Source organism: Rhincodon typus, chromosome 4 (assembly GCF_021869965.1).
Source record: "Rhincodon typus isolate 14 chromosome 4, sRhiTyp1.1, whole genome shotgun sequence".
Taxonomy (NCBI): Eukaryota; Metazoa; Chordata; class Chondrichthyes; order Orectolobiformes; family Rhincodontidae; genus Rhincodon; species Rhincodon typus.
The window spans coordinates 58,736,408-58,751,905 of NC_063335.1; the positions used below are offsets into that span (position 1 = coordinate 58,736,408).

The window sequence follows — 15,498 nt, forward strand, 5'->3', positions numbered from 1 at the left end:
ATTCCATGACTTTGTTTCTCAATCAGTGAAAACAATCTCTCAGTGTCTGCCCTATCAAGCCCTTTCAGAGTTTTGTATATTGCAAGGAGATAATTTCTTATTGTTCTAAAGGTCAGCTAGAATATAACAATATACTCAGTCTTCCATCATTGGAAAACCCTTTTATCCTAGGAACCAATTTGATAGTGCCTCCTAGGTTAATAAATCCTTCCTTAGAAATTGAGACAGTATTTCAGGTGTCATCTCTCCAAAGCCCTCTATGATTGGAATAAGCCTTCTTTCTTCTTGTACTTCATTCGCTTTACAATAAAAGCCAACATACTAGTTCCCTTCCAAATTGCTTGCTGTGTCCGCATGTTAACTTTGTATGAATACCCAAGTCTCTCTAAATTAACATTTACATTTTTCCTGTTTTATAATTATACTGCCATCAAAATAAAACTTATACATTTCCACTTTAGACTCATTTGTCAATTTGTTTTCTATTTATTTAATGTGTCTGTGTCTCTGCAGCTGTTCAGTGTCCTCCTGTAGCATAGATTATCATAAAGTTTTGTGACATCAACAAATTTGGATACATTCTTCTCAGATTATTGTCTAAATCATTAACATAGATTGTAAGTAACTGAGAGTGTGGAATGATCCTTGCAGCGCCCCACTAATTATTGGCAATTTGAAAATGCCCCATTTACCACTCCTCTGTTCCTGTCATTAACTAATCCTTCATTCCATGTTAATATATTACACTAATTTCTTGAGACCTAATTTTGTATCTTAAACTTCATGTTGTACTTTATCAAATGCTATTTGGCAAACTAAGTAGAGTACATCTACTGGCTCCCCTAAAGTTAAAGCCTCAAAATCTCTAATAAATTTGACAAATGTGTTCTCTTTCGAGAAACGATGTTGAATCTGTCAGATCATGCTGTGATTTTATAAATCTATTGTTAAAAATTCCTTTAAAATGTTTCCATAAATTTGTAAGCCTAAATGTGATTGTCAAGTCCTGGGGAATTTTTCAACTTTTATTTCCCCAAATGTGTCTGATACTTTTTCTCTGCTAATATTAATTCCTTTATTATTTGTTTTTATGAGCCAATTGATTGTCCTCCATTATGTGTAATTTGTGTCTGCTACTGTGAGGGCCAGAGAAAATATTTGGTTAATTTCTCTGCACAATCCCATGATCACTTCTCTGCCTCTATGGGACCAACATTTATTTTAGCTACTATCCTCTTTATAAGTTTGTAAATGGGCAATATGTAATGGGTCTAAATAAGGATAGGAATTGGTGCAGGCTTGGTGAGCTGAAGTGCCGGTTCCTGAGCTGTATTGTATTGTATTATTACATTGTTTAAATGTTTTTATAATCTATTTCATATTCCTGACTAATTTCTTCTTCTTCTTTTTTAATCAATATTTTGATTGTCCTTTGTTGATTTCTAAACTCTCCCAGAACAGGCACACTGCCTTCTTTGCAACAGCGTAAACCTCTCATTTTTATCTAATATTATATTTAAACTTTGCCAAAAGGAAACAAGAAGTTGAAGTTTTTTGTTTTGCATTCATCAGGACTACAGCACAAAAAAAAAACACACTTGAAAAAAGGTTCACCAATTTGTACAGCATGCGAGGAGTGTACTGATTGTTTGGATCAATATCAGCATGGACAGGTAGCAAGAACTACGAACCTAAATTCTCAGACTAAATAGATGCTGATTGGTGAGGGTATTGCAACAGACATTAGCAGTCTCCATGATCCCATTTTTCTGTCATGAAAAGGGTGAAATATGTGTACAAATTCCTTTTGCAGACATTAAATAGGGTCTGTGTTTTATAACATATGCAGCTTCTAACATACACAAATGCATCATACAGCGAACCAGACCAATGATCTTAAATTGGTTTCTGATGTAACTTTAGCCCAGTCTGTATTATTTAATAAATGATTTCCAGCAGCAGAATTAGATCTAATATTGAACATGGATTCTGCAGCGGCAATAAGCAAGCATCCAAAACATTGTTCTTCAATACAGAAAGCTACCTACAGTATCCCAACAGTGACATCACAGGTGCTATGATTGCATATCTTGTCTGGCCTATATGTAACTCCAGACCCACAGCAATGTGGTTGACTCTCAATTACCCTTCGAAATGTCTTAACAAGTCCTTCAGTTGTACAAATTGCTACAAAGTCTCAAAGAAATGAAACTGACAGACCACCTGGTGTTGACTTGGGCTCCAGAAAAGACAATGGCAGAAACAGCCTTGTTGACATTGCAAAGTCCTCCTCACTAACATCTGGGGGCTAATGTCAAAATTGGGACAGCTGTCTCACAGGCTAGTCAAGCAGTCATACTCACCGAATCATACCTTATATGCAATGTCCGAGACACCACCATCGCTATCCCTGAATATGTCCTGTCGCACTGGCAGGACAGACTCAGCAAAGGCAGTTGCACCATGGTATATAGTTGGCAGGCAGTTGCCCTGGGATTGCTCAACATTGACTCCAGGCCCCATGAAATCTGATGGCTTCAGGTTAAACATAGATTAAACAAAATAACCACCTGCTGTTTACCACATACCGTCCTCCTTCCACTAATCAGTGCTCTTCCAAGTTGAACAACAGTTGGAAGAAGCACTGAGGGTGGAAAGGGCACAAAATGTATACTGTTCAATGTTCACCATTAAGAGTGGCTCAGCAGCAGCATGACTGATCAAGCTGTTGGATCCTAAAGGAAATAGCGGCCAGACTGGGTCTGTAGTAGGTGCTGAGGACAAAAACAAGAGGGAAAAATGTACATGACCTCATCCTCACAAATCTGCTGGCTGCAAATGCATCTGTCTCTGACAGTATTACAATAGCAGCATTCAAGAAGCACTTGGATGAATAAATGAACAGGAAGGGAATGGAGACATATGGATCCTGTAAGTGAAGATAGTTTAGTGTGGAAGGGCAAAATGTCTCAGCGCAGGCTTGGAGGGCCAAAGGGCCTGTTCCTGTGCTGTATTGTTCTTTGTAGTATTGGCAAGAATGATCACTGTACAGTCCTTATGGAGTCAAAGTCCTGCCTTCACATTGAGTATAACCTCTACTGTATTGTGTGGTGCTATCACCATGCTGTATGGACAGGCTTCAAATCGATCTAGCAACTCAAGACTGGGCATCCATGAGGTGCTGTGGTCCATCAACAGCAGTAGCAATGTACTCCAGCACAATATACAACCTCATTGCTCAGCCTATACCCCACTCAACCATTACAATCAAGCCAGAGGATCAATCCTGGTTCATTGGTGAGTTCAGGAGGGGATGCTAGGAGCAGCACCAAGCAAGTCTAAAAATGAAATGTCAACCTGGTGATGCAACCAAACAGCATTCAGCCCATCAAGTCTGTAGCCTCCATACAGCATCCCACCCAGAGCCATTCCATAACACCACAAGTTTTTTTTTTTAATCTTGGCTGATCCAACTAACCTGCACATCTCGGGATACCACGGTCCTTTTTTTTTAAAACATGGCCAATCCACCGAACCAGCACATCTTTGGACTGTGGGAGGAAACATGAGCACCCAAAGGAAGCCCATGAAGATACAGAAGGAGCGTACAAACTCCATGCAGACAGTCACCCAAGACTGGAATCAAACCCGGGTCCCTGGCACTGTGAGGCAGCGGTGCTAATCACTGTGCCACCATGCTGCTGAAGATTTGTGCTCCAGAACTTGTCGTTCCTCTAGCCAAGCTCTTCCAGTACAGTCACAACACTGGCATCTATCCAACAATATGCAAAATTGCTCAGGTATGTCTGTATATAAAAAGCAGGATAAATCCAACCCAGTTAATTACCGCCCCATCATTCTACTCTCGATCATCAGTAAAATGATGGAAGTTGTCATCAACAGTGCTTTTAAGCAGTACATGCTCAGCAATGACCTGATCAGTGATGCCCAGATTGAATTCTGCCAGGACCACTCAGCTCCTGACCTCATTACAGCTTTGGTTCAAAACTTTGTTTTTGTGCTGGGTCAAAATACCTGAAGAGGTGAGGTGACAGTGACAGGCCTTGATATCAAGCCTGCTGTGGCATCAACGAGCCCTAGCAAAATTGCAATCAATGGTATTAAAGGGTCAACTCTCCACTGGTTGGAGTCGTAACTGGCAAATAGGAAGATAGTTATTGTTGTTGGATGTCAGTTATCTCAGCTCCAGGACATCTATGCAGCCATCCCTTGGGGCCGTGCTCTAGGCCAAAACATCTTCAGCTGCTTCATCAATGACGTTCTCTCTATCATAAGTTCAGAAGTGGGGATGTTCACCGATGGGTACACAATGTTCAGCACAATTCGTGACTCCTCAAATACTGAAGTACACCATGTTCAAATAAAACAATATCCAGGCAAGAGCTGACAAGTCATAAGTAACATTCACACCATAGGAATTCCAGACTATGACTACAATCAATAAGAAACAGTCTAACTACTATCCCTTGATATTCAATGATGTTGCCATCACTGAATTATCCCACTATCAACATCCTTAAGGTTACCATTGACCAGAAACTCAACTGGATCCAACACATAAACACAGTGGCTACAACAGCGGGTCACAGGCGAGAAATACTGTGGTGAGTAACTCACCTTCTGAAATGTTGGCAGTGACTGTAGCCTTTGAAGTATCCAGCATCTACAATCGTTTCTTGATGTCACATGAAGTGAATCAAATTGGTTGAAGACTGGTATCTGTAAAACTGGGGACCTCCGAAGGAAGCCTCAGTGAATCATCCACTTGGCACTTCTGGCTGAAGATTTCTGCGAAACCTTCATCTTTTTGCATTGACGTACTGGGCTTCCATCATTGAGAATGGGGATATTAGTGGAGCCTCTTCCTCCAGTGAGATGTTTAATTATTAACTACCATTCATAACTGCATGTGGCTGCACTGCAGAGCTTAGGTCTGATCCATTGGATGTGGGATCGCTTAGCTTTTTCCATCACATGCTGCTTATGCTGTTTGGCATGAATGTAAGTCTGGTTTGGAGGCTTCAGCAGGTTGGCACCTTGTCTTCACATGTACCTTGTGCTGCTCCTGGCATGCCCTCCTGCAGTCTATTGAACCAGAGTTCATCTGCTGGCTTGATGGTAATGGTTGAACACAGGGTATGCTGTGCCATGAGAATACAGATTGTTTAAAGTTTTGGCAAAGATTTTCTGAAGAAGGGTCCAGACCCGAAACGTCAGCTTTCCTGCTCCTCTGATGCTGCCTGGTCTGCTGTGTTCATCCAGCTCTACACCTTATTATCAAAGATCTGTAGCTCGGGTTGTGCGTGAGGTTGTTGACTTGCTCACTGAGCTGGCTTGTTTTCATTCAAATTTTTTGCTGCCATGCGAGGTTACATCATCAGTGGAAGCCTCCGATGAAGTGATGTTATTCTACTCCGCTTGGAATTTATACTATCTGGTCCGTTATGGTGAGTAGTGTCATTTCCGGTTTTGATCTGTATGAGTTTGTATATGGGGTCCAATTCTATATGTTTGTTGATTGCATCATGGGTGAAGAACGATGCCTCTAGGAATTTCCGTGCATGTCTATGTTTGGCTTGGGCTACTATGGTTACCTTGTCTGAGTGTACCTTTAATAAGGAGAGTTTGTCGTGCCGTTTTGCTGCTAGCTGATGTTCATGTATTCTGATGGTTAGTTTTCTTCCTGTCTGTCCGATGTAATATTTGTGGCAGTTGTTGCATGGTATTGTGTAAACCACGTTGGTTCTGCATGTTGTGGGAATGGGGTCTTTCATCCTTGTGAGTGTTTGTCGTAGAGTGGCTTTGGGCTGGAAGATGCAGTATGCCCTAACACACTGGCCACACTGCCATACATCAAGAACATTTCAGAACTGACAACAAGACTCCTAAGACCACTAGGAATCATTGTAGCACACAAGCCCATAGCCACTTTACGACAAACACTCACAAGGATTAAAGACCCCATTCCCACAGCATGCAGAACCAACATGGTTTACAAAACGACTGCCACAAACATTACATCAGACAGACAGGAAGGAAACTAGCCATCAGAATACTTGAATATCAGCTAGCAGCAAAATAGCATGACAAACTCTCCTTAATATTGGTACACTCAGATAATGAAGGCCATCAGTTTAACTGAGATAAGGTAACCATCGTAGCCCAAACCGAACATAGACATGCACGGGAATTCCTAAAGGCCTGGTTCTCCACGTGTAATGCAATCAACAAACATTTAGAATTGGACCTTATATACAAACCCATTCACGTCAAAACTGCAAATGACACTACTCACCATAATGGACCAGACAGTATAAATTCCAAACGGAGTAGAATAACATCACTTAATCAGAGGCTGCACTGATGCTATCACCTCGCATGGTGACGAAACGTCTGAATGAAAACAAGCCAGCTCGGCGAGCAAGTCAACAACCTCATTACAGATTGTGCTGGAGTACAGTTCTGCTGCTGTTGATAGCTCACAGTGCCTCATGGATGCCCAGTCTTGAATTGTTACATCTGTTCCATTTAGCACAGTCATAATGCCACACAACATGATGGTTATTCTCAATGTGTTGGAGGGACTTTGTCTCCACAATGACTGTGTGCAGTGGTTACTCTTACTGAAACTGTCATGAACAAATATATCTGCGTCTGGCAGACTGGTAAGGATGAGGTCAAATATATTGTTCCATCTTGTTGGTTCCCTCACCACTTCCACAGACCCAGTCTAGCAGCTTTATCCTTGAGGACCCAACCAGCTCCCTCAGTGGTATTGCTGGATATTTTGTGTCTTTGCCATCCTCAGTGCTTCTTCCAAGTGTTGTTCAACATGGAGGAATAACAGTTCGTCAGCTGAGGGAGGATGGTATGTGGCAATGAGCAGGAGGTTTCCTTGCCCACGTTTAAACTGAAGCCATGATACTGTGTGACATTTGGAATAAATGTTGAAATAAATGTATCCAGGGAAACTGGAAGTCTCCCTCCCGACTGTATACCACTGTGCCACCACCTTTGCTGGTTCTGTCCTGCTGGTAGGACAGGACATATCCAGGCCTGGTGATGGTGGTGTCTGGGACATTGTCTGATGAATGATTCCATGAGTATGACCATGTCAGGCTTTTGCTTGATTAATCTGTGAGAAAGCTCATCAAATTTTGGCACTAGCCCCCACATGTTAGTGAAGAGGATTTTTCAGGGTCAACAGGATTATCCACTTGGTTTCATTTCTTTGAGACTTTGTAGTGATTTGTACAACTGAATGGCTTGCTAGGCCGTTTCAGAAGGCAACTGAGAGTTAACCATATTGTTATGGGTCTGGAGTCACATGTAGGCCAGACGAGATGAGGATGGCAGATTTTCTTCCCAGAAGGACATCAAAGAACCAGATGGGTTTTTGTGACAATCAACAATGGTTTCATGGCCATCAGTAGATTCTTAATTCCAGACTTTATTTTATTGGATTCAAATTCCACCATTAGGGTGGGATCTGTATTCAGATCCACTGAATATTAAGCGTATGGATTAATAGGCTAGCAATAACACCACTGGGTCATCGTCTCTCTATGTGCATGATGATGATCTGTATGAGGCAATCCCAATTCGCATATTTTAAGGTCCACTCCAAAAATGCAATTTGAATTGAGTTGAGAGCACAATGGAAGGAATTAGCAGAATGAAGTCCAGGCATTCGAAGTTGTGCCTTGCTTTAGCTTTTACTCATTAAATGTTTAATTTACTAGAAGACATTGGGAGATATTCTTCTCTCCTGATAACTTCCTGCAGATAACACATGGCTGTACATTATCCTTGAGGTCCTCAGCACCAGTACAGTGGAGTCATGCTCATTTCATTATCTGAAAGAGGCTTACTGACCTTTCAGAGTAGGAAAGCTGTATATATTCACCCACATCCTGGTGTTAGCATCAACGTAACCCTTTACTCAGCCATCTGAAACCTACTCCAGGACATAATCTCATTTCAGCTTGTTTTGCAGGTACACTCAGCTCTCTCCGTCTTCACACTTCTTCACATTCCCAACACTCCATTCATCACTACCATTCACCCTTATCCTTATGCATTGTCGTGTCTCTCTTTCAGTGACATACAAAATTACTGCTGTCCATCCACATATGTCCTGACTCTCACTCATATATCTCTCTTTTCTATTGTACCACAAAAGAGCATAGTGAATGACACAGAGACCAACATAGCTCTCCAGTCAACTTGTAACCGACAGCTGCAAAAGAGGCACTGCCTCAACATCAATCAAGTCTCAAAGTGTATGCCTCTTGGAAAAGGGAAATGGAAGCCTCCTAACTACCTGGTAACTAGAGAAGAGGGTCCAGTATGGTGACGACACTTCAGAGGATGCTACTGCCTCTGAGGTTATGACAGTACAGGACTCATGCAGACTACAAGCTAGCTGCTCTCTAGTAAAGCAGATACGTTTGACAAAAATTTGGGGTTACAAGATTGATTGTAAGAAGGAATGAGTGCTAACTTGGGAATGATGCACAGGTGGAAATTCAGTGCAGAGAAAGAAGGAGATGCTACTTGTAATACCTCTTTCAGCCTCCACTAAGACATGAATATTCAAAAACATGAATTAATTGAGCTGCTAACTGACAAGTTGGTGAGATTTTATTCTTCTAAATAGTGGCATTAATTTAAATTGGTAGAGGGGAAATAGAAATATTGCAATTTAAAAGTATTACATGAATGGTTCAATTAGTCAACATATTCAATATAACGATAGATAACAGGGATATTTCTAAGTGTGGAACAAAAACAAAGTTGCTGGAAAAGCTCAGCAGGTCTGGCAGCATCTGTGAAGGAGAAAACAGAGTTAACGTTTTGGGTCTGGCGACCCTTCCTCAGAAAGCAGTTTGTTTCCTTGCTATGCTACTGTACAGAACCAAACTATGTTTTGTGATTATGAATACTTACAAAATATACGTTTTATGAATAAAGTATATCTTTGAAATTAGAAGAATTTTTATAGCACGTTGGAGTCAGTGCATACCAGCGTGAACTATGACAACAACAACTGCAGCATGTATCTCCAGTCTGAGGAAACTCAGCTCAGTGTTAATCAGCTGGTCTCTGAGCTTCAAACACAATGATACGGTAAATGGCACTTTGTTCCAGGAGACAGTCACAATCCTTAGTTTAGGTACTTCAGATTTTGTCTGTCCTCACGGACATATACGTAGAGCTGCGTATAAGGCACGTATGGGGACCCAGGAGTTTGCAAAGAAGGAACCTTCACCCCTGCAACTGTCCAAGAGATGTAAAATTTTTCCAGCCAGTGAGGATGAGATCAGGGACTGCAGGGTGGATAACCATGGCATTATTTTGCACAGAACCATTAAACCATGGGGAGCAAAAAGGAATGCAAAAGTGGTAACAATACAATTTGTGGGAGGAGGTCACTAGGATACAATTCTTTGCAGCCAAGAGCTTGAATCCCAAACCCTGCAGAAGTGTTCATGGATTGGAAAGCAACTTGGAGTGGGAGGGAAAAGATTCAGTTGGTGTATTGCATCTGTGTACCAATGACATAGGAAGGATGTCCTGCTGAAGGAATCTGAACAACTAGGAGCTAAATTATAAGATCAGATTCCCAAAAGTAATAGCATTTTTTACTTCCTGTTCGATGTGCAAAGTAGCATAGGGTAAATAGCATCAGAAAGTTGAAAGTGTGGCTGAAAAATTGATGTAGAAAAAATGGGTTTCATTGGTACCAATACTGGGGAAAGAGGGAATTGTGCAATTTGACAGTCTTCACCTGCACCATGTAAGGACCAGTGTCCTGGTGAGTGATTTAACTCGGGCAGTAGGGAAGATTTTAAAGAAATAGTGGAAGGAGAAGCCATGTAAGAGGGAATTGGAAATTTTAATTCAAAGACCAAGACAATAGTGCAGGATAGTGATATATGTAATGGTAGCCCGAAAATAAAGGGAAGGGACTGAGTGTGCAAACAAAACAGTGCACCAGCAAATATGGTCAGGGTACAGAACTAGCAGAGGGAGAGGAGAATTCAGGTGAAGACAGATTTAGAATCTATTAAACTTGGGAAACGTGGTATGGAAGATGAGTATGTAGAATGTTTTCATGACAGTTTTCCGGAGCAATATGTTATAGAACTAACTAGGGAGAAAGCTATTTTACATTTTGTATTGTGCAATGAAGCAGGGTTAATTAACAATGCCATGGTAAAAGACCCACTGGGAAATAGTGAACATAGCCATTAAGTTTGAAAATTACATACTCCAATCACAAACAAGAATCTTGAACTTAAACACAGCCAATTACATAGTGTGAGGGGAGAGCTGGTTAAATAGATTGGGAAAATAGGCTAAAAGTGGTAAATAAACAATGGGAAACATTTAAAGTAACATTTCAAAATCTTCATGAAAATATACTCTATTGAAAAATAAAAATTCTCAGTCAGAAAATCCATCCATGGATTACTCAGGAAGCTCGGGATAGTATTATAGTGAAAGAAAAGGCTTGAAACGCTGCAAAGAATGTTTTTATTCATTGGGTCACTGGCAATTGTCCTTACATTAGGTGGCTTTCCAGACCATTTCAGAGCGCAATTGAAAATCAACCACATTACTGTGGGTCTGGACTCACATAGAATCAGACCAGAGAAGGACAGCATTTCCTTCTTAGCCAGAACATACTTCTTCAGAAAATCTAAACACAATACTCGGTCTCACCAAGGCACTGTACAATTGCAGCAAGGCATACCAACTCCTGTACTCAATCCCTCTTGCTATGAAGGCCAATGTACCACTAGCTTTCTTCGCTGCCTGCCACACCCACATGCTTACTTTCAGTGACTGGTGTTTAAGTACACCCCAGGTCTTATTGCATCATCCCGTTTCACAATCTTTGCCATTGAGATAATAATTTGCCTTCTTGTTTTTGCTACTAAAGTGGATAACTTTACATTTAGATCAAGCATGAGTTTACAAAAGGGAAATTAGCTATGATAAATTTATCGCAGTTTTTTTGAGGATATATCTAGATAAAGAAGAACCAGTAGACGCTGTACATTCGGATTTGCAAAAGGCATTCAACAAGGTGCCAAATAAAATATGAATACACAAAATAAGGACTCATGAAGTCAAGATTAAAAATTAACATGGATCAAGGATTGATGAATGGACAGGAAGGATAACATAGAGTAAACGGGGCATTTTCAAGTTAGCAGGCTGTAACCAGTGATGGTCATAAGGATCAGTACCAAGAACCCAGCTACTTACAGTCTGTATAAATGACTGAAAAAGTATTCTCCAAAGTGGAGGTTGGAACCACAAGTGAAGTTGCAAGCTGAAAACTGGAGTCACAGTCTCTGAGGCAACAATCTCCGACTCGTACCCTGTTATTAAAAAATCTTCTCCTCTCCACCACTGATCACCAAGAGGTCACTACAATTTTATGGCTCTGAAATGCAGTCATAATGGGAAGATATTTGGGAGTGAGGTAATCAGACAGTAATATATTTAAATTTGCTGATGATAGAAAGCTAGATTGGATTGCAAGCTGTGAGGAGGATACAAAGAGGCTGCAAGATATATAGATAGGTTAAGTGAGTGGGCAGCATGGCACCAGGTATAGTGTAACATGGGAAGTGTGAGATCATTCACTTTGACCATAAGAACAGAAAAGCAGATGTACATATTGGTGTTCAAAGGGACTTAGTATACTTGTACAAAGAATTCCAAAAGGTTATCATGCAGATGCAGCAAGCAATTAGGAAGGCAACTTGCTGGTTGGTCTTTATTGCAAAGGGGTTGTTGTAAAAGGAAAAATCTTGCTAAAATTGTACAGAGCTTTTAAGGACTGTTGAGATTGGATCATTGAATATATTCAAGGCTAAGACAGACAATATTTTTAATCAGTAATAGAATCAAGGGTTATGGGGAAAAGGCACAAAAATGGAGTTGAGGATTATCAGATCATAAGAACATAAGAACATCAGAACCAGGAGCAGGAGTACACCATCTGGTCCTTCGAGCCCACACCACCATTCAATAAGATCATGGCTGATCTTCCTGTGGCCTCAGCTCCACTTACCCACTCTCTCATCGTAACCCATAATTCCGTTACTGTTCAAAAAATTATCGATCTTAGCTTTAAAAACATTCAATGAGGAAGCCTCAACTACTTCACTGGGCAGGGAATTTCACAGATTGACAACCCTTTGGGCAAAGAAGTTCCTCCTCAATTCAGTCCTAAATCTGCTCCACCTAATTCTGAGACTATGCTGTCTTGTCCTAGTTTCACCTGCCAGCGGAAACAACTTTCCTGCTTTTATCTTATCCAGTCCCTTCATAATTTCATATGTTTCTATAAGATCCCCCTTCATTCTTCTAAATTCCAATGGATATAATCCCAGTATATTCAGTCTCTCCTCATAAGCCAACCCTCTCAACTCTGGAATCAACCCAGTGAATCTCCTCTGCACTCCCTCCAGTGCCAGTACATCGTTTCTCACCCATGGTCTTATTAACTGGCAAGCACATTCATTGAGCTGAACGATTTACTTCTTTGGTTGGATCGCATTTGGAATACTGTGTTCAATTTTGATCTCCATATTTATGGAAAAATGTACTTGCATTAGAAACTGTAGACCGAAGTTTCACTAAATTGATCCCTGGAATGAGACACAAATGAGTTGATATTATCTGGAGCTTAGAAGAATGAGATGATGACATTGAAAATTCCAAGATTCTGAAGGGCCTTGACTGGGTGATTTCTAAGAGATTGCTGGGGAATCTAAAACAAGACAGCACAGCTTCAGGACAGGCTACTGATATAAAAAGACTGTAGTGAGAAAAAACTCTTTACAAAGAACAAAAAAACAGTAAAGCACTGAACAGGCCCTTCAGCCTGCCAACCTTGTTCTGACACATGACAGCTTTCTAAACTAAACGTTTTTTGCCTTTACACGATGCGTATCCCTGTATTACTTGCATATTTTTCAAGATGCCTCTTAAAAATTGGTACCATATCTGCTTCTACCACCTCCTCTGGCAGCACATTCAAACTTGCCTCTCACATCTATTTTCATCTTAAGCCAATGTCTCCTAGTAATTGACGTTTCAACCCTGGGAAAGATTCTGACTATATATTCTATCAATGCCTCTCAATATTTTGTAAACTTCTTTGAGGTTGCCCCTCAGTCTCCATATTCATGTGAAGACAACCAAGGTTGTCCAATCTCTCCGCATAGCTAATACTCTCCAACCTGGCAACACCCTGGTAAACTTTTTCGGTACCCTGTCCAAAGTCTCCACATATTTCTGGTACTCTAGAACTGTATGCAATATTCCAAATGTGGCTCAAGGTTCTATACAGCTGCAATATGACTTGCAAATTTTTATACTTCATGCACCCAACAATAAAGGCAAGCATGCCATATGCCTCTTGACTACTTGTATTGCCACTTTCAGGCAACTGTCGACCTGCCTCTATATAGAGCTCCCTCTGTATTTTAATACTTCTAATGGTTCTGCCATTTACTGTATACTTCCCTCCTGCAATAGATCTTTCAAATGCATCACATTCACATTTATCCAGATTAAATTCCATCACCATTTCTCCACCTAAGTTTCTAGGCTATCCATCCTGCCATTTGAATACCCAGGGTAAAACCAAAAATAAGTAGTTTGGGATGAGGTCGTTTTTATACACCCACATTGACATCTATATATGGACATACACCAACTGCACAGTGGAGTGGAAGCTTTGTATTTGAAGACTATGTCTACTTCATCTAGAATACATTTTTATTGTCTGTATGTAATATGATGCTCTGCAGCTATGGGAAGCCAGTCAATGTTGTAATCTTGAGGGATCCTCATTCTGATTGGAGTCATTTAAAAAATATACATAATTCATGGTTGCGGCAAATAACAACTCATCAAACTTTGGATTGTTGATTGTGAGACCCTATAAATATATGCAACAGAGTGTTGGAGAAATCTAGAGGTAATCAATTTGATAAGAATTTCGTGAACTTTGGTAAAACGTAGCCATGAGTTCCATTTATCAACAAGTCTTATTCCAACAAGTTGCAAATGTCTCCCATCGCATGACAAAACTCCAAGCTTCCTGACACACTGGTGTTCTGATATGTTGAGGAAGCTTATTCTCTATGCACAGAATCTGTATGCTGGGCTCATCCTCCTATGAGCTGTCCCATTGTGTTGATTCACTTATTTCACCTACAATCAGACCTTGGCGTTCACACATAATAACATTCCTCATTACTAATGAATTGTAAAGATGTTCCCCTTAGTACTTTCTTTACCAGTGCAGTGGCCACTTGTAATTGTAAGCATTTACCATTTCAATATAACTATCAAAATAATGAACAATTTCACCAATGTATTTACAAAGTTATACCTGCAGCAATCAGGATAACACTTTAAACTACATTATACTGACAATTATGTTTTTTCTTAAATCATTCATTCTTTTCATAAGTGGCTGCATGATCCATCCACCTTGTGGGATGCCATTGCAATTCATTATTTGGTATTAGGTATTAGGTACACTTATATTTATTCCGATCTGAGGTGACTCATGGAAGCTGAACTCTTGATAAAGTGCTTTGACTATTCAATAATATAGAATATAGTATTGATCAAGTCTGGAATTTTTTGAGGAAATGTCCAGTAGAGTGGACAAGGATGAATCAGTGGATGTTGTGTATCTGGACTTTCAAAATTCTTTGACAAGATTCCACACAAAAGACTAGTAAGCAAAATTAAAGCTCATAATATTGGAAGTAATGTATTGATATGGATAGAGAACTGGTTGGGAGACTGGAAGCAAAGAGTTGAAATAAATGGGTCCTTTTCAGAGTGGCAGGCAGTGACAAGTGGGGTGCCACAGGGTTCAGTACTGGGACCGCAGCTGTTCACAATATACAATAACAATTTGGTTGAAGGAATTGAATGCAATGTCCCCAAATTTGCAGATGACACTAAGCTAGGTGGCAGTGTGTGCTGTGAGGAGGATGTTAAAAGGCTGCAGGGTGACTTGGATAGGCTGGCTGAATGGAAAAATATTTGGCAAATGCAATCGATATAATGTGAATAAATGTGAAATTATCCACTTTGGTGGCAAAAACAGGAAGGCAGATTATTATCTGAATGGTGGCAGTTTAGGAAAAGGTGAGGTGCAATGAGACTTGGGCTTCATGGTAGAACAGTCACTGAAGATTGACATGCAGGTGCAGCAGGTGGTGAGGAAAGCTATTGGCTTGCTAGCCTTCATAGCGAGAGGATTTGAGTACAGGAGTAGGGATGTCTTGCTGCAGTCATACAGGTGAGGCCTTGGTGAGGCCACACCTTGAGTATTGTGTGCAGTTTTGGTCTCCTAGTCTGAGAAAGGGTGTTCTTGCTATTGAGGGAGTCCAGTGAAGGTTTACCAGGCTGATTCCCTGGATGGCA

General features: G+C 40.6%; 1 protein-coding gene across 1 annotated transcript in view; it reads right to left on the reverse strand.

Moving 5' to 3' along the window:
• Window positions 1-15,498, reverse strand: part of LOC125482971 (zinc finger protein ZFPM2-like) — a 335,207-nt gene that overhangs the window by 721 nt on the left and 318,988 nt on the right. The gene's annotated exons all lie outside the window — the stretch shown is intronic.